The sequence below is a fragment of the Mus pahari genome, chromosome 3 (genome assembly GCF_900095145.1).
Source record: "Mus pahari chromosome 3, PAHARI_EIJ_v1.1, whole genome shotgun sequence".
Classification (NCBI taxonomy): Eukaryota; Metazoa; Chordata; class Mammalia; order Rodentia; family Muridae; genus Mus; species Mus pahari.
In genome coordinates, this window is record NC_034592.1 from 43,334,129 (window position 1) to 43,360,427 (window position 26,299).

Genomic DNA, 26,299 nt, shown 5'->3' on the forward strand with positions numbered 1-26,299 from the left:
GGAGAGAGGGGGGAGGGAGGGAGGGAGGGAGAGAATATGGGTGTATCTGTGAGTATGTGTATGAGTGTATGTGACTGTGTGTCTGCATGGTTTTCTGTGAGTATGTGTGAGTATGTGAATGAGTGTGTATAAAGTGTATTGTGTGACTACATTTCTGTGTGTGAGTATGTATATGTGTATGTGCATATAGAAGTGTGTGATGGTCTGTGAGAATGAGTGTGTTTATATTTGTATGATTATGTGTGTAAGTGTGTGCGTGTTTTGTCAGTATGTGTATGAGTGTGTGAATATGAGTTTCTGTGAGTGTATATGAGTGTGTGTTTCTGTGTGTGTATGAGTGTGTGAGTGTGTGTTTCTGTGAGTGTGTGTATGAGTGTGAGTGTGTGTTTCTGTGAGTGTGTGTATGAGTGTGTGAATATATGTGTGAATGAGTATGCATGAGTGAATGTGTATATGTGTGTGAGTTCAAGTGTGTGTCTGTGTGTGTCTGTGTGTGTGTGTGTATGTGTATTTACTGTTATTATTTTTATTTTTATTTCTTTTTTTCCATTATCTTTTTATTAGATATTTTCTTTATTTACATTTCAAATGTTATCCCCTTTCCTAGTTTCCTCTCTGAGAATCCCCTATCCACTCCCCTGTCCCACTGCTCCAAGCTGGAGGGGGTAGGTTGGGGAGCAGTGGGACAGGGGAGTGGATAAGCTATTGTTTCTATTGTATCTTCCTTCCCTACACTGAAGGCCAAGGTATCACTAAGTTGAAACCAACAGCAAGAATACTGAATAAGAAAACAAATGATTGGCTAGCCGCAAACCAATGAATAACATATTAATTGGAGCACATTCTGAAGTTATAAAAATTGCTATCGTAATTCTATCTATCTACAAAGAAACTGAGGTTCAGAAAAATCGTTGGGCACTTTGTCCTAGAGTCTGGAATCCCATTCTCTGATCTGCATAGTGATATACCTACGGAAGGCAGATGCAAAAAACAAAATGCCTTTCAAGTAGCTGAAGATGTTCACTTATTTTTAAGGGAGAAACTCCATAAACCATTGTTTATCCAAAGTTGCTTTCTATTTCTGAAATTATTTTTATTTATTTTGATATATTATTTTAAAGTTAAATTGAATTCACATATTTTTTAACTCTGCTATTGATGATGATGACATTCTATAAACCACAGCACAGAGATACAGAGCATTTGAAAGGAGCTTCACTATTTTCTGTTTTCTTATCTCGTGTATTGTTTTGGGATATATATCATTGCCAGTACTTAAATACTCCAGAACATCAACAGTAGATCTGATTTGATATTTATGGTGATTCCAATGAGCAATGCTCCCCATAGGCTCAGGTATTTGAGTACATGGTCCCAGTTGGCAATGTTCTTTGGGGAGGTTGTAGAACATTTGGGAAATCGAGTCTTGCTGGAGAAAGTAGTTTACTGGGGTGGACCTTGAGAGTGTATGATTTCACTCACTTTCAGATTGCTCTGAGTGTGGGGTTGAATCTGAAGGTGTGGTCTCTTAGCTCCCTGCTACAGCTTACTGCTGTCACACATTCACTGCCATTAAGTACTTCCCTTTTGGAATCATTGTCAAATAAACGCTTCTTTCTATAAAGCTGTTTCGGTTTGTTGTTTAATCAGAACAACAGACATGTAACTAATTGAAATGAATACCAGAGAATAGGCTATAGCCATGAACAACCTGAAAATATTGTTTTTTTGGAGGAATGTGGGCTAGAAAAGAAGTTGAATTCTGTAAAGAAAGATCAATGGGCCATAGTACTGCTAAGAGACATTTAGACAGCTGAGAGCTGCCTCAAGGAATTTTAGAAAGGAACAATCTTAGGAACCAGTTGGTAATGGCAGCTAGATGCCATCTTGTTATAGGTGGACAAATAGTCTGGCGTTATCTACCCATATCCTGAGAACTTGCTTAACACTAAATTAAAAGGCAAAGAATTAATTTCTTTGGTAGGATAAATTTCAAGAGATTATAACATATAATCAATAGTAAAGTTATTATTGATAATTCTTTTTTTAACATCTGGCAAATAAAAGGTATTTTTTTCAATCTTTTTAAATTAATTAACTTGTAAAAACACTCCATATTCCATTCCCCGCCCCCCCATGCACCCTCTGACTGCTCCACATCCTATACCTCATCCCCTCCCCACCCCACCCCTGTCTCCATGTGGATGCTTCCATCCCCTACCCCACCTGACCTCTTAACTCCTTATGCAGCTCTAGATTCAAACAGAGCAAATGAGACAGAAAACGATACAAAATATATAGGTTGGAAAGAAAAGGTTCTAGAAAGCCTAATTTTCAACCAAACTATGTGCTTACTGAGAAGCTGTAATTGCTAAGGTTTGTTTAAGAAAAGCCTTCTGCTCTGCACTAGGTCAATGAAAAGAGTGACCTTGGAGTAATAACCTACTCAGCTAAGCTGCCAAATGAGAACAGAAGGGCTGAAGCACTTCCTGCTCCTAGAAAGCAGAACATAAAAAACGTTTCTGCAAAAGCCATTAAAGTAGGTGAAGGCCTAACCCAAAATGGCAGTCTAATTTGTCAGCATTGTGTATATGGGCCTGGCTTGGGAAGTCTGAAAGAGACAACAGTAAGGGGAACCAGATTAGGACTGTTAGTAATTGGGCGTTTGAAATGGAACTAAATGCATTTTTTGTTGTAATATAGCCATTAGTCTAGGGAGAAAGTTAGTAGAAATCGGTGGTTTGGATGAGAAAGAACCCCAACAGGTTCAGGCATTTGACTTGGTGATGTTATTTGGGCAAGCTGTGGGATGTTTGAGATGTGGAACTTGAATCACTTGTGCAGACTCTGAGAGAGTTTATTACCTCATTCCTCTTCCAGTTGGCTCTCTCTACTTTTTTCTTGTAGTTGGCTCTCAGTTGAAGACATAATTTCTCAACTCCATTCTCTGATAAGGTACTACCATGCCTCTCCACCATTATGGGTATTCCCTCTGGAACTATTGAAAAACAAACAAACAAACAAACAAACAACAACAACAAACTCTCCCCTCTCTAAGTTGTCTGAGTCATAGTAGCAAATTACAGCCACAGAAAAATAACTAGTACTATGACCAAAGTGACAAAAGCAACTGGTAAGTTTGGCCATGCCATTTCCCTGGTCTCTCTAAGATGTTCCTTATAAATTGTGAAATAATATACAAACATACAAGTCAATGCCCATTTGTGCAGGCATGTGTCCACCATTTGACCACCTGCAACTTCATTCAACTTTCAGTTATTATCTTGTGCCTTCATCAGATCCACCTTCTCAAACAAACACTGTTTCTCTACATGAATATCTGTGCTTTTGCAATCCACAAAATGGCTAAAGAAAAAGTGTCGCTGACACTGATAGCTGGCTTTTAAAAGAGGTTTTCTACTAGACCTTTGACTTTGGTTTTGTTTGCCAAGAAATTTGGTGTCCAAAACTGTGTGGGCACAAATTAAACCAAGGATGAGGAAACTGTTAGCACTTCCACTTTGAAAATGGGGTTAGATGGCTAATTGGGCTGGCAACTGGTCATCTCTTGGCAAAGTTTTCCAACTCCAGCAATGTTATTTGTATTTGTGCTTTGAGGTTCAAAAGAATTGACACAACAACTAGAGGCTGAGGAAAGGGATCATTCCTTTCCTTTTTTATTCCATTCTACATCTCTTCCACCAATTGCACAATCTTCCCATCCATCCTCTCCAAGACGGGATGTTTGTCTTATTCTAGCAGTCAGAATTGAGCAAGTTATTCAACATGCTGATAAATTATGGAGTAAGGAATTGAATTTTATTGAAGTATATTATTAATTAGAGCCTGATGAAATAGTTAGGTGGCCTTTTCAGTTGACAGCTATGAGTTAGAATTTGAAAGAGCTGTTTATTATATGGCACAAACAGCATCCAGATCCCAAAGCAGAGGTCTACGCCTCCATGCACACAAAACGCTCTCATCCCTGTAACTCTCAGCGTTACAAAGTGCAAAGCAGAGCACACAGGTCTACGCCTCCATGCACACAGAACGCTCCCATCCCTATAACTCCCAGTGCTACAAAGTGCTGGCCACCACATCCTCTCAGATCATTTTCTTATGTCTCCATTTATAGTTTGAAGAAACGATAATGGAGAGTCTGGAGTTAATCTGGCACAACCAGATTCACTAAAGTGATACACTAACTCCACTGCAGCAATCAATGTACAACTCAAGCTTTGTTTAAATGACTATTCCTTCTTTTATACCTCTCCCCTACAAGGAATAGCCTTGGAATTTAGTATTGATTCATATGCTCTTAAAATATTTTCTAATCATATTAAGATGGGGTAAATGCTATAACAGTTTATGCTTACATATATAACTCCTCTACATATATCATTTTAAAGACATCTGTGATGTCGTGTGCATATACACAATGGAGAATGCTATTTAGGTTTCTAAATGATTTTCCTTGCCCTTAATCTGTATTTAATCAGGAAACCATTCTGTAATGAGAAAACTGTTCATTTTAGTCTTTTATGTTTGCGATCCCAAGGTTCCTTCTTAGTGATTACATTTAGTAACTCCCTTTTGAGGTCTGAAAGCACAGGCAGTTTTTCCATAATAAAAACTGGATTAGCATGTATCAGGAAGAGACACCACCAGCTGTCACTTTGAAATCAGACCACTCGGTCCTATTTGAGATGACAATGGATAAACCCATAAGTGACAGGCAGTTTTCTTATATTCATCTGATAAGTGGGTAATATAAAACGTTACTTTTTGGTAACATAATAAAGTTATAAAATGGTTGACATACAAGAAAGCTACATTTGAATGTGACATGCATTATCAGCAGAGAAAAACAACTGGGATGTTGGATATTAATTTATTCATTTGAGTTGTTACTATTATTGATATTCTCTCTTCTCATTGTGATCTCTGGTGCTGTCTCCTTGTTTGCTAATACTCAGTTACACCACACTTCCTGGAAAAATTCACGAGTACACATGTTTAGGAATGATATCCATACTTAGAAAATACTCTTCCTTTTTAAAGGGTGTTTGCAAACTGTGATTTTCCAGAATCCCCTGAAACCAAAAGTAGTAACTTTTCCTTATATTTCCTTTAGAGGCATTTGAAATTCGGCCCCATTGTGATGCATGCCTGACCTACAATAGATGGGAGATTTAGGAAATGCTTACTATTGATGATAGTTGATAATAATCATTATGAAGTTAGGACAGAGTGATACTCTGGTTACTTTTACTCAGAAAAGTAGTGTTAGAAGAATTCATGAAAATTGTCAGAATTATAGACCTTTTTAAATTTTTCCCTCCAATTATTACTTAAGTTGAAGAACAATACATTGGTCTTGCATATGGTCAAAGCACATAACAAGAAAATTAATAATACTTTCTATTCAACCCTTTTGTTTCAACCTCCTTTGTCTAAGAATGAGCAATGACCTTGGACTGGCAACTGCTTTTACATGAAGCTTTCTGAGCTATCCCACCTTCATGTTAGAAGTGGAGAGTCTGGCAGGAGGTTTATAGGTAACTTACAAAAGATATGACATAGAAGAGACAGATTCAGTATTTAAACAAAGGCAATCCACACCCACCATCAATACCAAATCCACTAAACTAAATAACTCCAGTTATTTCTGAATGGTTGAAGTAAGTTAAAAGGTAAAATTGCTTCTCATGCTACATGTTTAGTATAATTATTAACATATATGAAACCATAAAGAGGAATTAGGTTACAGAATAGAAAGAAAGAAATGCCTTGCACTGGATGAGTTTAGTTCCCTATTGAAGGGAGTTGGACCTTACATGCTTATGAGACTTTGGCTGCACATTCCCAGTAGGCAGAATGGCAGAGCAAATACACAGAAGTGTGAGCATCGGTGTCCAACTATAAGAGCTGTATGTGAGAGAAGCTGGTGACCTAATGATGATTCTTAAGGTGCCAATGAAGATGAACTTAGAAGAGAAGGAAATACACTGTGCAACCATCAGACAAGAAAACTGTGCAGAACACAAGCTAAGGGAACTGAAATTTCAAAAAAGCAGAAAATAGATTAAAATGTACATCACCTCAGCGATTCATATTGAAGCAAAACAATCACTTTATATTTTGCTACCCTAGAGGTCATTAGAAATATTGACAGACACTTATATTGAGTTTATAACACCAAGCAAAGAGTACATGTAGGGGGTCCCATGACTTAAGTCGTACATGTAGCAGAGGATGGCCTTATCTAATATCAATGCTAGGAGAGGCCCTTGGTCCTGTGAAGGCTTGATGCCCCAGTGTAGGGAAATGCTAGGACAGTGAGGAAGGACTGGGTGGATGGGAGGGAGAGTACCCTCTCAGAATCAGGAGGAGGGGGGTGGAATAGGGATTTACAGAAGGGAAACTGGGAAAGGGGATAACATTTGAAATATAAATAAATAAAATATCCAATTAAAAATGCATCAAAATACAAGTGCTCTGATTAAACATGTTGATGCATGAGAAAAAAAAGAAAAAAAGGTGATAGTCCAAGACTTCAAGAGCAGAGTGGCTTTGAGTTTTATTGTTTTATGATTTTATTGTGTTTATTATAGTCAGGTAAGCCTAGGAAAGCATGAGGTAACAACTGTCTAAGCATCAGTTTCCTATAGCATATTCCACAGCCTCTTTCTCCGTATATGCTTTCTTCATTTTCCTACTTAAATGTTGATTCCCTACACATAACAACAACAAAAACATAAACCATGTCCTCTCTAATCAATACCACAACACAGTTCTCTCTTCATCATAATAGGAACACAAGTGTAATGCAAAAATGCTTTCTATAACTAATGAAAACTTAAAACACCAAAACCCAAAAGGACAATAAACAAATGAGAAGCACCACTGAAACTCCCCTTTAATTAATAACTAGGAAATTCAATTTCCAGTGAGGACATCTCTCTAAGATATGACACTAAGCAGAACAAATTCCCAAATTGAGTTAGGAAAAGGACAATTAGAATTAAATGATGCATCCATTGCAACAAGTTGCATAAAACAATACACAGAAGCATGTAGAACAGAAGATAAAAGTCCATTGTGGACCATACTACACTTCTGAATTCCCTTACCACTGACATCATAATCAATGAGATGGCTTAGATCTCTGAGAAAGAATTTAGAGTCCTTCTAAAAGGAATTAATGTCTATGTAGAAGACCCAAATAATTGACTGCACAAACTAAGTCCATTTAAGACCTTGGCAGTACAGTCTACAAAGTGAATGCAAACAAGCATCAACAATTTGAACAGGAAATCCTCAATTATAGAAGAAAGGTTGACATGAAAATGAAACACTGAAAACAATTAAACAGAAATTATGGAAAGAGAACCACACCAGAACCTATAAAGAAATAATGGCAATAAAACATACAAAAAAATAGAGTATGTGAATACCTTCAGATAGTATATCAGCAACTTTGGAAGCAAAAACCATCAAACAATATCTAAGCAAACCCTGAATATAAATAACTGCCAACAAAGATTAGTATACTGGGAGAAATTATCTTTGAAAATTGATAATGGAAAAAAAGACTATTTCAACATAATCACAGATCAAGGTACCTCACAACAACCAAAGATGCACTGCCAAAATTCTTAAGGGAGTACAATACTGGGAGGAAGAAGAATGATCATCTCATCCACAAGAGCATATTAGAGATTACACCCTGTAAAAGGACCGGAAGAGCAAAGAAGATATGGAAAAAAGTCAGTCATGTTCAGAAGAGTAACTCCCAGAACTGAGAGGGTAAAAAGAAGGGAAATATCAGTAATCCACCCAACCAGAATATTCTCTAACAAATTCTAGGACATAACAAGTGCCTTTCAATAATAAACCATAATTGTAAATAGCCTCAACATAATTTAGAAAATACCGCCAATGAGAACAATAGTAAATGCTATCTTTTTTCCACTGGATGGTTTTGCTTCTTTGTCAAAGATCAAGTGACCATATGTGTGGGCTCATTTCTGACAAAGAACTGACAACAGACCAAAGTTGTGATATCGTCAAACCCCAACTTTAGTGTTACCAAATTTGCTGGAGTTACCTACAGAAATCCTGATGACTCAAAGGCAACCACCTCACTGAAAGCTCACCCCAATGTGACAGCTGATGACACTGGAAACTGTGATCTTTTCACAATGTACAAGTCAGAGAGTCTCTTCCAGGCAACTTGGTGGATCAAAGTGTTCTCAGCATTCCTTGCATCTTCTATAAACCTAGGGAAGGCCTTCTACAATTAGTCCCTTTCAGGGACTTCCAGAGTGTGATGGCTATTCTTGATTGTCAACTTAATGACGTCTAGAATTAATTAAAACTCCGATGGCTGGGCACATCTGTGCTTAATTAAATCACCTGAGGTGAGAAGACCTACTTCTAATCTAGATCTTTGATGTAAGAAGATAAACTTTTAGGCCAGAACTTATGAGGTGGGAAGACCAACCATTAAACTTGCCCACACTATATGCTGGAAGCCTATATTAAGGACATAGAAAAAGGAAGCTTGCTCTTTTTACCTGCTTGCTCTAACCCTCACCAGCAAGTCCATTCCTTCATTGCCATGAAAGCCTACTTTTTCTTGACACTAAAGACCTACTGTGTCATCCAGCCTCATGGACTGGATTCTTAGATCTTTTATTGGTAGACAATTGTTGACAAGCTAGACCACAGCTTGTAAATCATTTTAATAAGTCCCATATAGACATATAGAGATAGATAGATAGATAGATAAATAGATAGATAGATAGATAGATAGATAGATAGATAGATAGATAGATAGATAGATAGATAGATAGATAGATAGATGATAGATGATAATAGATATTCATTCTATAAGTTCTGCTTCTCTAGAGAACCTTCACTAATACTCTGAGTCCTAATGAGCAACCTTTTAGAATTCCCTGAGTCTTAAGGAACTGACCTTTACTATTTCCTCTTGCCCTCTTAACAAGCTTCTCTACAGGAAAGAAAGTTTCAACTGTAAGCATAGAGTTGACTAGAAAAAAAAAAAAAAACAAATAAAGCAACAACAACCAAAAAAAAAAAAAAACCAGAAATCAACCAACTCTGTTTTCTATAAGAAACAAATTAACTAGCAGTGATCCCAAAATCTGAGTGTCAAAGTCGAGGACCAAACTACCAGGAAATTGGGAACTGCAAACAAGCAACATTACTATCCTTATATTAATAAAAAAAAACTTCATTTGCATTTTATATATTTGATTTAGATTCATAAAATCACATAAGATGTGAAACTAGAGGTTTATAAAACTGTCTCTAACATGAAATTGGAACTAACAAGGGGGAAGGAAAAAGGGGGTAGGTTGTTGGGGTAATAAGAATGTGATCAACACAGGGCATATGTTTGTATGGTAGACTTTCAAAGGTTTTAAAGAAACAAACAATGAGAATGCTATGGGATGCTGATGTATTTGCCTTAGGAGACAATACTATTTGGTAGATATCTCATAAGGAACCATCAACAGAAATATTTTTTTCATACAGATCCCCTCACATGTGTGTGTGTGTGTGTGTGTGTGTGTGTGTGTGTGTATACATTTTAATATGATGTAAGGAGATATGTTAGCTAACTTATGACAAATTAAATCAGAGTTTAAAATTCAACATGATGAGAACATTTCTAAGTTTCTGATTATATCAAAACATAGCTAATTATTCTAGCATTTCCCCTCCTTTCTCTTATACTTTTCTATTCATTTATTTGTTTTTTATGTCTCTTTATATTCTTTGACTATTTATGCATGTGCACAGAGTATCTTGAATTTGCTCACCCCAGTTTTCACCTAACATCTAAACACCTTCCTCTCACCTTCAAGTCTTCTCAATTTTTTTTATTTGTAACCCTCTGAGTTCAACTATTGCTACCTGTAGAATATTGACTAGCCTGGTTTGATCTTTTGCAGACAGTGTGCAGGTAGATAGCAGAAGTAAGTTTATGAGTGCAGTAGCTATGTTGTGTCTAAAAGACAGCATCTCATATTATGTCTCCTCATCTTCCTGCTCTTGCAGTATTCTGCCTCCCTTTCCTTGCTGTTCCTTGATTTGACGGGGCAAAGTACTCAGCCATGAAATAGCTTTACTTACTGTTTCTTGTTCATGTACACTAGAAAAGTGAATTTATTGAGGCATAACAATATGAGTTCAATAGGTGTGTGTGTGTTTACGTATTTGATATAGAGTGGGAAGTCAATGTATTAAAATTTTTACATGGTATTACATAAATTTAATAGATGTAATATTCAAATACTGAAAACTACAAAAGTTTCTTGAAAGAAAAGGAAAACCTGGAGAAAGTGACTTCAGTAAAGTCTTAGTCAAGACTGAAGAAAATATTTACTGAAATTTTCTAAAACGTTATATGAAATGCAAAACTTAGTAGAACTGAAAATAATCTTAAAAGTAAAAAAGGAAAGTTGGAGAACATTCACCAATTTCAAGTCCAGGATGAATCTCACAGTCACAAAGACTTTGTATTGTTGTCATGGCACAGATCATTAAATGAAGGGGACAGAAAAGAACTCATGATTAAATTACTCATATATCACAAGCTGTGTGAAATTTTTCAAGGTAATTAAATAGGAAATATTTTTTTCAAAACTAGCTCTGAATGGCTCAATATTTATTTTTAAGAAGAAATGAGTTTTGACCCTATCAAACATCACTTGTAAAACTAGGAGAAAAAGTTTAGAATAGATACTTCCATGACAAGTTTCAAATGGTCAATAATGGCTTCACATCAATTGTTTCTCACAGTTCTAAAGGTTAGAACAACCCAAATAAAGACGTTGGGCTTTGTTCTTAGTGAGAGCCTTCTCTCTGGCTTGCAGATGAATATCCTTGTACTGGCTGGTTTTGTCAACTAGAGACAAGGCAGAGTCATGAGAGAGAGAGAGAGAGAGAGAGAGAGAGAGAGAGAGAAGTCTCAGTTGAGGAAATGCCTCCATAAGATCTAGCTATAAGGCATGTTCTCAATTGATCTAGTGATCAATCGAGGAGGGTCTACCAGAGTGGGTGGTGCTATCCATGGGCTAGTAAGCACGGGTTCTGTAAGAGAGCAGGATGAGCAAGCCAAGTGAAGCAAACAGTAAGCAACACCCCTCCATGGCTTTTGCATCAGCTCCTGCTTCTAGATTACAGCCCTGTTTGAGTTCCTGTCCTGACTTCCTTCAGTGATGAACAGTAATGTCCAAGTGTAAGATGAATAAAAGTCTTTCCTGGCCAACATGCTTTTGGACATTGTGTTCCATTGCCGTAATAGAGACTCTACCTCAGAGACCCACCCTATCTCCTCACAATCAGAGTGAAGGAATGTGTCTGATTTCTCTTCCTCGTCTTATAAGGGCAGTGTCCATCTTGAGAGTGTAGCTTTGCAGTCTCCATACCACCCCACGAGGGATTAGAGTTTCAGTGAATGAGTTTTCAGGAGACGCATGCATTTGGTTTATAATATTGCTTGGTAGCTAAAATTACAAGTTGTCCAAGTGTTGAAAATATTGAGTATCTGGAACTCAGATATGCCCAGAAAATGCAAAGAATTAAATGGTAGCAGCCAGTAAAAGGGAAAACTTAGACAATAATTTGTGAAAATAAATATGCATTACTGCCTGGCCATCCAGAGATATTTCTCTAAAAGGAATGAGATATGTCCACATAGTAAAAATATCCCTAAAATCTTTATCCATAGCAGATGAAAATCAGAGCCTTTAGTGATGGGTAAATAAAAGAACAATCAATTCAATAGAATGGAACGTGTTTTATTCTAAGTGAAAATAAGCTAGAAACAAATGACAACATTTTTATTCTATTTGTATGAAATTCCCCCTTCCCCCAAAAAAAGACAGAAATGAGAACAAGTATTGCCAATTGCTGGATGTAGGAAGGAACTGTCTACAGAGAACCACAAAAGAAACTGGAAGCAACCAAAATATGTGTCCTGAATGCACTGTGACTTGTGCCGATGTATATAATTTCAAAGCTCAGTGCATAAGAGTTGAATTTGTGACTTTTTTATGCAAATGGAAAGTTGATGACATGGAGAGAAAGTAAACACTTTGCTCTCCATGTATACCTTTGCATATATATTTACCCTGGCCAACAAAAGAAAAATTTAACACCTACCCTAAAAACCCTTAAACCTCAGGCCACTTAGAAGAATGCCAACGTTGGAAACTGTTTCCATCTTTTTAAACTGATTCTGATCCTCTGAAAAATAGCAGGTGCCTAGGAGCTGTACTGCAATGCTTTAAAAGAGTGGGTGTGCCTGGGAGAGTCTGGTTTCTGGCTGCAGCAAATATGACATGTCATTTAAATTGAAAGAGAACAATTAAGGAGACATGATCAGTATCTATTCTTCCCACGATCACAGGGAGTTCAGAATACTTAAGTAGCAGTACTCCTCATTCAGCCTCTGAGCAGAGTGGGGGGGGGGTAGGGGGTGGAAGTTAGTGCTTTTGAGTGTTGTTATCGTCGTTGTTTTCTATATCTGTCTCTGGTTAACAAATCATATATCGTATGTAAATTACAATTTTACTTCTTACAATTAAGAAAGTTTACAGCATTTAAAAGTGAATTAACTACAATCTTGTTCTAAAACTCAGATTAAATGCTTTAGATATATGGATATATTTAGTTAACTCTTTATTGCAATATTTTGGGCAGACAATGAGAAAATAAAGCTTTTTTTATACAGCATTTATCATTTTACTGCAGACAAGAAAACTGGGCAAGTCTGACAAGGACTCTGTCATTTTGCCTCAATCGACGAGAGTTAAACCAACCTCAGATCCTAATCTGAAGTTTGCGTTGATTAAGCTGAGACCACCACAGCCAGCATCTTAACTCTTTTGCATACTGTTTCTTCCTGTCCCCCTCACTGTATAGAGAGCCATTTCATTTGTCCCCCGTAATTTTCTTTCCATTTGTTCTCTTGTTGTCATTGGAACTAGGGGGAGCTAAGTGTACAGCCCTAACAGGGACTTTCGAGAGATACAAAGGAGGGTTGGGTTCTTCCACTGCCTTCCTCCTTCCCTTGCCGTTTTACATTGTTCTATTGTACTCTTTCATGATTTTTAATATGAAAAGAAGAAAATGGAGATGTTTGAATTGTGAAGACACATCCTTACATATATGTAGTAATAGTAAGCATGTTTAAATTTTCAGTAATTTTCTGCAGATAAATAGGCTTCAATAACCTCATGTACTCATGTAGGTTTTTTTTTTTTTTTTTTTTTTTGGTTTGACATTTTCTTACTCCTCTTTTTATATAGTACTTTTATATTTGGTTTTAATTAAATGTTTTATTTTATAACAAACTAGTCAGTGTTCTTTGTTCCTTCAGAGGAGAGCAAATTACTTTCATCTAAGTACTGGACTTTTGGACTTTTGTTTTTTTTGCATCACAACTTTAATCTTGTAAACTCGAAAAGTAATTCTAAATTGTTTAATTAATTTATTTCATTTAAGATAAGTGAACTTTGGAAACTCACTTTTAAAGAGTAGAAACTGGAAACCAATGCAGTTTCTTAGCTGTATATAATCCATAATCTTTAATCTACTCTCAGAATCAAAACATTAAAATATAAAGACATCTGGTAGTTTTATTTTCTGGTAAGTGGGCAAACTTAAGACTTTTTCTTCTATCATCATGAAAACCTCTGTATTTCAAGAACTGTTTGAGATCCTTTAGCCATAGGCCACAGCCTCTTTCAGCTGCTGGAAAAGCTGGCCTCACGGGGCGGACAATGCTTCTTGGTTTGAGAAGAGGGAGATGGAAAGGCCAAAGGGTAAATTCCACTTGTAGCCTGCTGCATTCCTCTGTGGGCAGAACTTCTTCTGGAATGGTCAACAGTCTTTATTCCATCAGACTGGCTTGTTACTTCCTTTGGGTATGACAGAGAAGTCATTTTGAAAACCTTAATATATCGATAAGTTGTGGCAAGTTGGCCCACATCTTGGTTGTATTAGGTTTATGGTTTCTGTATTTGCTTGACAAAAATCTGCCCTGGGATGTATTGTCTTTGTTTGATTCAGCGTGTAGGAAGAGAAGGAGGGTGTGAAGAAAAAGTCTGTGAAAGAGTTTGTTTATAACATTTGTTCTTATTGTTTAGAAGAATTTTTAAGCCATTATGGGAAAGGCCAAAAATAAAGAGAATGGATAATTATGAAGACAATGTTTTGAAGAGTCCTTTTGAGAGTAGAGTTTGAAAAAAATAAAATTTAAAAAAAAAAAAAAAAAAAAAAAAGAGCCAGTTAAAAAGAATGTCCCAAATTCAGGTTTCCTGACTAATTAGATTCTGGCAGAAGTTACTCACTAAAGCATTCTTTAAAACATTTGGGAATTGTCTGAAATCTCTCTACAGGGGACCGCATTTAGATGTGCAGGCCCAACAGTGGGGAAAAAAAAATGAAGGAATCAATAAGGCTTCCGAAGTCAAAAAACCAAAACACTCTTGTGCTATCCCAACCCTTGGGATGTGTCTTTTACATATTAATTTGAAGAAATAAAACTTTAAGAGCAAGTGAGGATTATCAAAAGTGGTAAAATATATATTGTTTTGATTCATAGCAATTTTAGTTATTATGCTCAAAAGACATTGATGACATTTACCTGTGATGGAAAAATATTTGGGGGGTAGTGATTAATTAGAAGCCTTTTCTGAGAAAGCATAAAAAGAGTGCTGGTGGAGGTTATTTATAGGGGGATTTCTCCTGCTGATCTAAATGGAAGCCAATACTTTGAGATTCATTATTGCCTTCTTGAATCCATCTTTACTGCCCCCTATATCACAAACATGCTTGACTCTAATGTGATAATGTGCTAGTCTAGGTGCCAATTTTTTTTATACTATTGTAGATTGGGCATCTTGCACAGCAGAAATCAATTTTGTTGCCATTCTAAAGGTTAGATGCCAAAAACAGGCATCCCAACCAACGTGGGCTCTTCCTGGCTTGGCAACTGCCTGTGTTGGCATATGACAAAGAGTTTTCTTTACCCTTCTTACAGTGACTGAATCTTACCAGATCAATACCTCATTGTCGTCACATCGTTTAACTTCGATTACCTCACCAAAACCCTTAGGCCCAAATACTATCAGATAACACTTGAATTTTAGAAGGATACATTTATTCCAAAACGGGTAAAAGCAATATCTACCCTAAGCTAGTTTACAACCTTTTGATCCCTTCATTGTCTGCATGGTAAGTTCTACTGGTTTCTTTACCAAAACATATCTCAGATTCTTCTTTCCTATTTTCAATCACTCCTCGTTTTGTTGCTTTTTTTCTAAACAAATGTAGATACAATGATCTTTATATAAAAACACTAAATTTATGATGATTCATATAGTGGTATTGTGTGGGATTGGGTGCCTGTGAGTGTGTTTTTCGGTCTATGTTCCATGTGTCCCTGTATTGTGCTTGTACCTTTATGTTTGAACATATGTTTGTACTGGGTGCTGATGAAGAGAGCTTAAGGGGAAGCTGAGATAGAAATGAGTAAAATAAGAATAATGGCAGAAAATATTTCTCAAGGTAAATTTTGTCCTAGATACTCTATACCACATATAGGAAATTCGCTCATTGGGGCTGAAGAGATAGTTCACAAGTTTAGTACACATACCACTCTTACAAAGGACCCCAGTACACATATTATATAACTCACAACCACTTGTAACCACTGCGTACACATGGCATAAGAAGTACACACAAATAAAATAAAAATTCCCTCAACATGAGGTGACAGTCAACTTCCTTTTTTTTTTTTTTTCACTGTTACATTGTCAGCCCATGCTCCAAACCAAAGGCGAAAGCACTGAAGTACAGAGTGAGTTCTACATCCCATACTCTAATGTTTATTCTGGAAACTATGATCAGCAGATTAAGCTAATGATTCTTATACTAAACATCTATAACCATGTCTTACCACATCGGAATATTCACATCTTAAATGCTGTCCTAGACGAGTGTTTCTCAATTTTTTGGTATCACAATTATATTACACTTCTAACCATGAATGAAAAACTCAAGGAAAGTGAGGCATGGTGGCACATGCCTGAATCTTCAGAATTTTGGACATGGAGTCAAGAATATAAGGAATTCAAGGTCACACATTGCTATGGACATCAAGAACAGCCTGGCTACATAAAATTGAATATCAGAAAAGGAAAATAATAGCAAAATCAAAAGATAGAATATAAATAAGTCATATATTAGTGTGGAATGAAGTTGTCATAGTAGGAATTAAAACTTTGAACTTCCTAAAACACAGTAGTATACTGCGCACATCCTGTTGAAGATCACAGGCATCTGTGAAATTTAAAGGCAGACCCCTGGAAAACTCTGTAGCACCCAAAAAGAATGAGACTAACTTACAAGATCATAACATCACTGGAGGCTTTATGTTGTCTCTCAGAGGATTCAATGACCCTGCAAAATCTGTGAATCATTACTGTTAGGTAGATAAAAATACTAAATATTAATATTGAAATTTCAGGATCTTGAAATCATTATTTCTAAGCAGTTCAGGGTCAACAAAATATAAATATAGAGTCTATGCTAGAGTATTACTGTACTAAAGTCTATAGTAACATAAAGTGATGACTTTTATATTGAGCATTATATTATGATAAAACTTTATATGGAATGGAAGGTCTTGTTGATAGCTGAGGAGAAGTAAGAAAGAATGACTATAGTCCAAACTCCATATGACCTAGCACAAGGCAAGGCCTGGGCCAAGTAGTGGGAGTGGGTGGGTAGGGGAACAGAGGTGGGGGGAGGGGTATGGGAAACTTTCGGGATAGCATTTGAAATGTAAATAAANAAAANAANAANAANAANAAAAAAAAAAAAAAAGAAAAAGAATGACTATAGTCGTGCTGATCAGCACAAACCATGGAATTTCCAGGGACAGGGAAGGATATAAAGAAGCATGTTGAAAAGAGGACAGCAGGTCAATGTTGAAAGGAGATATTATGATCCTAGATATTACACTGAACACATGACTCTGGGCATTAATTGAGGTAACTCGATGGGATATGTCAGTATGGAAATCATCAGCACAGGTAATCAAAGAGTCACCACAAATGAAGAAATGAAATGATTTTCTGAGACCCTGGGCCACTCCTTTTGTTGGAAGTCAACAAAGCAGACCAGATAGAGAATGCTTCTCAATAGGAAAGAAATATTACCTAGGGTTGTGTCTAGAGCCACATAAATGTGTTTCCAGAAAGAAAAGTCAGAGCATACAAATACTATTAGGTAAAACAATGTGCTCTGTGTTCATGAAGAATTTGCATCAGACAACTCCACAGGTATTATCTGATGTCTCCTAAACAATCATTTTCAGCTCCTGATATCATTTTAAATTAACCTCCAATGTATTAGGTTTCACTGTGTCATTTTTAAACAAATATCATTAATTCTTTGTTTCCATCACCACATTCACTTATATCTGCCTCCAGCCTACTTTCTTGTTTCATATCACGTGTTCTTACTGGGTTCTGAGGCAATCGAGCCTGAGAACTGATGACTAGACTTAGCCTACTGGAGATTGCTTATGACAGTGAAAGGAGCTATTGTCCTAAAGTTTGAGATAAAGTCTTGATTCCAGTACCTAGTAACCTAAAAACAACATATACAGTCAGTTCTTTCAAGGATGTCTTATATAAATGAGAACAGTTAGACAGAATTTGGGCGAGGATATAATCAGACTTTAAAAATACTGTAAACTAAGTTGCTCACACAACAAGCATTTGTTTGTCTGGTGTAATAGTTCTTGAGGTTGAAGAATCAAAATTGAAAATCCAGAAGCACTCACTACCTGGAAAGTTTCAATATCTGTTCCTGTGCTGTAATTGGCTATCTTCTCTTTGTGTTCTCAGAGGATGGAAAGATGTGAAGGATCTTTTTTTGTACCCATGAATGAAAAACTATGGTTTGGATCTGAAACATCCCCAACGTGTCAGTATTGAAGGCTTAATTCTTAATACAACAGGACTCAGATGTGGAGGTTTGAAATTAAGAGCTCTAAGTTCAGCAGTGGATGAATCCATTGGCAAATTCAGTTAATGGTCTGTTGAGGAGTGGAGGAGACTTTAGTTGATAGGCATATTATATATGGTAGATATAGTAAGATATAGGAAGGCACCGAAGATATGCATTAAAAGTATATTTTGTCCTTTCTGTATCTCTATCTTTGGAACTGTCTCTCCTGCTTCCTTCCTGCTTTAAAGTGAGTTCCCTGACATGATGTAATATGGAAGACCACATTACAGACTCAAAACAGTCAAATAAGTGAATAAAACTTTGAAAATCATGAACCAATATAATGTTTTCTTTTTTAAAATTAATTTTGTCGAATATTTTCTCATAGCAAAGAAAATCTGGCTGAGAGATAAAGGATTAATATTAACAACTTAGTCACATCTCTAAGCCTCCCTCCTACTGTCATCACATAAAGAATAATAATTTCAACTCATGTACTGTGATTATGAACTTTGTAGAGAGAAAAGTATTTAGTCAATAGTATAGTTCAAGAAACATTTTCCTCAAAAAGGCATGTTTTGCTTTTAACCTCTGGAAAATATTATAAGAAGGAGAGAAAGAAAATTATCATATGCATCCTCAAGTAGAAAAGAGGTGACAGCATAGACGTGGTTGGAGATTAGCTGGAGCATGGGAAGCCATCTCTAAGGACAAGAGAGCAGAATGGCAGACGGCAGCAAGGGGTTGATGTATTGCACACTCTGGAGAACATGCTCTTTGAATCACAGTATTTTGTCAAAATGAAAAAAAAAAAAGATGACTTTCAAGAGCAGAAAGAAAACATCAGTAATCATGGGCAATTTTAGGTGGGAAAGGAAAGGAAAATGTATACCTAAAAGATTTGAAGAATACAAGGATTACAGAGGTGGGATTCTTGAGTGACTCTCAAGGTCCATTACAAGAAGTCATCAAACTAAACTAAAACTGAATATGTGGGCACTGCTAAGTGAGATGCATTGTCAAGTATCCAGTGTCTACAGCCAGCTCTACATAATTAATATTATTTAGAGTCCTAGTAAGTACACACACATATGAACTTTAAATCACTTTTATAAGAAGGAAAAATCTTTTTATATTAAAAACAATTCCTACCACAAAAGAAAGGTAAAACCTTTGGATTTCACAGAGTAGTTATAACAGTCGGGAACGATTCCATGAGAGACAAGAGCATCGAGGAAGAGTTCCATTCATGACCTTGCAGATGAAGCAACTTGTTCTGCACAGAGGCTGCTTTCCTCCGAACAAGAAGTAAGTCAATATTTGTTAAATAAATGAGTATCCTCACCCTAAAACCTGGACCATCCACTTTCAGAGACAAATCCTTAAATATATTTAAATTTCTTCAATCAATATTGATCTTTATAGATTTTTTAAAAATCGTTCTTTTAGAGTCAATTTTTAATTTTATATTTTATCCAACCATTCATATTTTATATCATTCATTCCATTCAAATCATAATGTCTATTGCTGTAAGATTGGGTATAGTCTTCCCATAAATATTTAAACTCTGTCCCATATCTTTGACTTTTTCGTTCTCTATTCCTAATGTTTATTTTTGCATTTTCTTTACTATTCTCCTCAATCAAACTTGCTTTGGATTTGGTTGCATTAGTTGATGCTTTCTAAGACCAATCTTTAAAATTCATGTTTAAGTCTATTGGTTTTGTTTTCCTCTATTTGACAAGAGTTGGACTACAAATTAATGCCAACTTTTTATCAACTTGCTAATGAGACAAACTTAAGAGACTTATAACCCTTTTTGCCTTTCAACTAGTTTTTACTTTTTTATTAGATATTTTCTTCATTTACATTTCAAATACTATCCCAAAAGTTCCCTATACCCTTCCCCTGCCCTGCTTCCCTACCCACTCACTCCCACTTCTTGGCCCTGGTGTTCCCCTATATGGGGCATATAAAGTTTGCAAGACCAAGGGGCTTCTCTTCCCAATGATGGCCAAATAGGCCATCTTCTGCTACATATGCAGCTAGAGACATGAGCTCTGGGGTTACTGATTAGTTCATATTATTGTTCCACCTATAGAGTTGCAGACCCCTTCAGCTCCTTGGGTAATTTCTCTAGCTCCTCCATTGGGGGCCCTGTGTTCCATCCTATAGATGACTGTGAGCATCCACTTCTTTATTTGCCAGGCACTGGCATAGCTTCACAGGAGACCTCGATATCAGGGTTCTTTCAGCAAAATCTTGCTGGCATATGCAATTGTGTCTGCGTTTGATGGCTGATTATGGGATGGATCCCTGGGTGGGGCAGTCTCTGGATGGTCCATCCTTTCATCTTAGCTCCAAACTTTGTCTCTGCAACTCCTTCCATGGGTATTTTATTCCCTATTTAAGGGAGGAATGAAGTATCCATGTGTTGGTCTTCCTTATTCTTGATTTTCTTGTGTTTTCGAAATTGTATCTTTGGTATTCTAGGTTTCTGGGCTAGGTTTAATAGCTGAGTAACACTCCATTGCATAAATGTACACCCACTCTGGAAATCAGTCTGGCAATTCCTCAGAAAACTGGAAATAGTACTACCAGAAGATCCAGCAATACCTCTCCTGGGCATATACCCAGAAGATCTTCCAACTGGCAATAAGGACACATGCTGCACTATGTTCATAGCAGCCTTATTTATAAAAGCCAGAAGCTGGAAAGAACCCAGGTGTCCCTCAGCAGAGGGATGGATACAGAAAATGTGGTACATTTACACAATGGAGTACTACTTAGCTGCTAAAAACAATGAATTTATGAAATTCTTGGGCAAATGGATGGATCTGGAGGATATCATCTTGAGTGAGATAACCCAATCACAAAAGAAGTCACTTGATATGCACTCACTCATAAGTGCATATTAGCCCAGAAACTTAGATTAACCAAGATACAATTTACAAAACACAAGAAAATCAAGAAGAAGTAAGACCAACATGTAGATACTTCATTCCTCCTTAGAATAGGGAACAAAATACCCATGGAAGGATTTACAGCAGTCTCAATTAACCTGGATCCCCTGAGTTCTCTCAGACACTAGATCACCCAACAGGCAGCATACACTACCTTATATGAGGCCCCCAACACATATACAGCAGAGGCCTGCCGGGTCTGGGTTCAGCCAGAGAAAAATGCACCTTGCCTTCAAGACATTAGAGGCTCCAAGGAGTTTAGAGGTCAGATGAGGTGAGGGGTGAGGGAATGGGGACATCCTTGTGGAGAACGGGGGTCAGGAGAGGAGGCATGCAATGTGGAACAATCAGAGGATGGACCAGAAGGTGGGTAAAATCTGGAATGCAAAAATTTAAAAAAAAAAAAAAGGAAGAAAGAAAGAAAGAAAGAAAGAAAGAAAGAAAGAAAGAAAGAAAGAAAGAAAGAAAGAAATTGTGTCAATAGACAAATTTTGAAACAATGGTAAATTATTTTGCCATTCCTGATACTATTACTACCTATTAATTATTGTGTATTTCTGCGTCACGCCACTGGTGTTGTATCTGCGTGGGCAGAAAACACCTTGGACTGGGTTCGTACTGAAGGGCTAAACTTCCTAAGATAGGGATGAGCTACAAGAAAGAAACATTATTTATTAATTGGACACGGGAGAACCCAACCCTCTCCCGCATGTCCCATTGTCTCTCTGTGTCTCTCTCAATGTCTCTCAATGTCTCAATTGTGCACGGTCCGATGAGCGGAGCTGTGTCCAGAAGGCGGGTCCAACAAGTGGGCAGTGACGACTTCAGTGGTTGGTCCGGGCGACAAGTGGGCATTGACAGTGTGCGGTTTGAGGACGCTGTATTCCAGGACGCTGTATTCTGGGAGATCCGGGGAGCAACTCTTAGCGTGTCTGCAAGGGGCGCAATACAATGCTTAGAGGGAGAGTTGCCAGTGGAGGCGAGAAAGACCCCAACAAATTATATAATGTACCATATATTATTTTTGTGTATTGAAATTTTCTGAAGTCTTTCATGTTAGTTTTCAATACATTTATTAAAATTTTCTGTGAATGTGAAAGAAATTTAAATATTATGTACTCTCTCTCTTAATTTGGTACAAAGTAATGCTTGTATGCATTTAAATATGTTTTATTTAATAAATAACATCATTAAACTCAACTCACTCTTATTTATGTTTGTTGTTGATCATTTTGTTCATATGTGAGAAAAATAAAAATATTGTACAGGCTGCCCAGTATGCAACAATTTTGCTTTGTATCTTCACACGCCTATTGTATTAATTGAATAAAGGAACAGAATTCTCTAGTTTTCATGAAGGACACTTCTCTTTATAGTGAAATGTACTTGTCTCACTTAATGCTTTGGGGGTTAATTATGTTTTACAAACCTAGTTTTGGAAGTTAGCCATTCATTACTAGTCTCTGTCAGTTTTTTTAACAGAGGATTTAAAGTTTAAAAAATGATATAGAGTTAGTATATATCATAGTGTCCTCTTCAATAACACAAACATAAATAGATGGTAGATAGACAGACAGACAGACAGATAGATAGATAGATAATCAATGGATAGACAGACAGACAGACAGGTAGATAGACAAGCAAGCACTCTTTTATAGACTCCCTCTGAATAGCTCTCATGTAGCTTAGAGTCATAAATATGCCATCTTTTAAATTTTTATTTAAAAATTTTTATCACCTTTAGAGTTCTAACTTTTTCCCTTTAACTCTCTGTATGACAGGATTCATAATCAAATTTGATCAACATCTTCTTATTCTAGCAAAATAAATGTAATAGTGCACATTTGAAGAAATTCTGTATATGTCAGTGGAAGAGAAAACTGTAAGAAAAGAAGCAAACATATGTGAGAATAGCAATGAATATCAGGCATTTCAGGTAACTAGATTATTTTATAAATGACTGAGATTACTTGCCCTATTTGGAAAACATAAAGACCAATTGCAAATATGTGGCATACTTATACAATATTTACAAAATTGTATTATAGATAAATAATAGTTTATTTTTTCCAGTATGATACATTCGGAATACATTGGAACTATTTTAATTAATTTATTTTTATTTAAATTTTTTAGAGAATAAATTTTAATCATATTCCTCCCCCTTGCCCCACTTCTCCCAGATCTCCACACCTCTCTCTCCATGTTCTTCATGTTCTTTCCCTCTTTAAAAAGAAAAAGAAAAAAGACATAAAACAAAAAGAAAATCAAAACAAACAAATTATTGAGACCAAAAAAACCCCAAAAGCAAGCAAAACAAAAAACACACAAAATTCTTAGAGCTGTTTTGTGTTGACCATCTACTCCTAGGCATGAGGCCTGCTTTGGAGTGTAGTGTTTGATGGACACAGTAACACTGCATTGGAGAAAACTGGTTTTCTCATTCTTGGTGAGTATCAATTGCAAATGGCATCTATGTTAGTCACCTCTCCTTTTTAGGGCTTAACTTTAGTCTGTTTGAACCTGTGACTGCCTCATGCTTGTTATCACAGTCTCTGTAAGTACACGTGTGCCTCAGTCTTGCTGTATCTGGAAGACACTGATTCCTGGGAGTCGTCCATCATCTCTTGTTCTTACAGTTTTTTCTTCCTTCTCTTATATATAGATACCAGAGCCTTCAGAAAAGAACTTGAATGAAGATAAACCATTTATAACTGCATGTTCTCAATAACTCTCATTCTCTACACATTATTTGGATGTGGGACTCTGTCTGAGTTAATCTCCATCTACTACAAAATTCAGGTTGTTTCAACATGACACATTAAGAAAGCATAATAACTACTTTAATACTTTGGACATGAAAAGGACTTAATACATTCAAATCTGGAATCCATAAAACAATTGTTTTTAAAAATGGCTAGTTCCTTTATACTTTTATTTTTAAGAGATCTTATAACCAATGGTAAAGTGCAAGCCACGAACACAGAAAGTGTTTTCAACACACATAAGTCTTTAGTATTATAAGTAAAAACCATAAACAGCATAAGCAAGCATAATGCATAAAACACTGCTGTTGAAAGTGAAATGAAGCAAGATAAAGAAACTCTCAGAAGAAATAGATATGCAGGAGTATTAATATCATCACTGAGACAAATTTAAGCAATTTTAAAGTGAAATATTTTATAAAAAAGAGAAATGTTTTAAAGATCAATTTTGATAAAGAAAAACAAGTGGGGAAAACCCCTATATTTTTAGTTATGCCTTTTAGGAAAATATAATTTTATATGGCAAAGTATTTTCACTCATGAGACTCTTTAGCGGAACTGAATGTACACAAAAGCAAAGAAAAGAATTAAAGGAAGTTCATTTCAGCATTGGCTATGCACTGAAGAAAAAATTTGTTGAGCAATCTCAGCATCCATCACGACAATAATTATGTCCCATGTATACCTGAAACTACAAGCTAGCCTTAAATATGCTGATAAGTAAATATTTCTAAAACATCATAGCGCAAACCCATATATATATAAATAAATATATGTATATATTTCTTCTTTGAGAAAATATTTGTTGAATATCAAGACAGACACAATCCTGCTTTCAAGGTTGTTTTCTTCCAGAGACTGATAGAAAATGAAAGCACACACATCAACAAAGAAGAACTTAAGGAAGAAAGCTGTACACCTGGCAATTATTCACACAGTAAGTGGTGTTACAAAGAAAATAATGTGGGGAATACCATGGAGAATGAAAGAGTGGCTTCAATAAATAATTCAGCAGGAGTCAAGGCAGGCTGCATCTCACTGAAACCTGATGGGAGCAGAAAGTCTAGCAAAAGCAGCAGTTAAACAGAGATACCTAAGAACTGTCCCTTCTATGGTCAAGGAAGACGACCACATCCACGTGAATTTTAACACAGGCAGACCCTCAAGACTCAAGGACACAGGCAAAAATAAGACAGGTTAGCACAGTGGCCTGTGGGCCATCACAGCAAGTTGGATTTTATTGAACTTACAATAAAATAATGATCGCAGATTTTTCAATTGGTAACACAAATTGATTTGGGCTTCAAAATGTCGTATCACTGCCACTGTGCCTAGAAGGATTGTAAGGGCAAAAGGGCCTCATGTCAAATCATGGTTGTATCCATTCTTCATAGAAGCTAAGAGAGTTGAAGAAGTATAGTAAGTATTTCATGAAAATATAAAAGGCCCACTGATAGTGGAAAGCAGAAACTGATTTTTTAAAAAAAAAAACTTCCCATGCCTCAGATATAGGCAGGTGAGGTGGCTGGTTCATTTTATTAAACTGCCATTAAAGGGTGGGGGCAGCTGGTGATAAACTTGTAGCAAGCAAAAGCTGAGTTTTAACCATCTCAAAATTGAGTATTAGTGCTAAATATCATTTGTGAGTATTTTATATGTTTTAAGCATTTCTTACCTATAAACTCGCTTTTCCTCAAAAAATATTACACTCAGACAATTAAAATTCATTGAATTTATTCAAATGTGTGCTGTATATTAAAAACAGTAATTAGGCGTGTGTGTTACACCAAAAGGTGCCATCCAATCTTCAAAAGGACAGAAGTAACCACGAGACATACACTGCCATGACACCGGTGAGACACAATGACCAGCACGACACAATAACACTCAGGGTGCCATGAAGAGGTGCATATAAGTTCACTGTAACCATTAACTCCCTAATTGTATTTAATACCCGCTCAGCATGAGAGAAACCATACCTGCTACTGGAAACCTAGCTAAGCAAAGCTAGTCAAGGCAGATTTTAAAGGAAAATTTACCATCACTACTTTACTAAAACACCATAATCCCTAAATATATTTTAAATATTTGTTCTTATACCCACAGATAAGTATACTCCTCAACTCTCATCAAGGAAATGTCTCTTTCACCATCAAACAAAAACTCAGAAAATAGTGGAGCCCAGTCTCAATGGATACAGTTATAAGACAACTCTCAAATTCAAGTCTCAGGAAATATCAGTGAAGTGGTGGTAGAAGATTCTAAAGTGCCAGAGAATCAGGGGGTTTGCTGTGAAACTGTCTAATAATGTCAGAAGTTGCACACATAAAGTCTCACCAACATGATGGCCCAGACTGAGCAAGGATGGTACTTTTGAACATGTTAAAGTGGACAGAAGAAAAAAATAGTGTACAGAGCTAAACAAAGAATTCTCAACTGAGGAATACCGAATGGCTGAGAAACACCTGAAAAAATGTTCAACATCCTTAATCATCAGGGAAATGCAA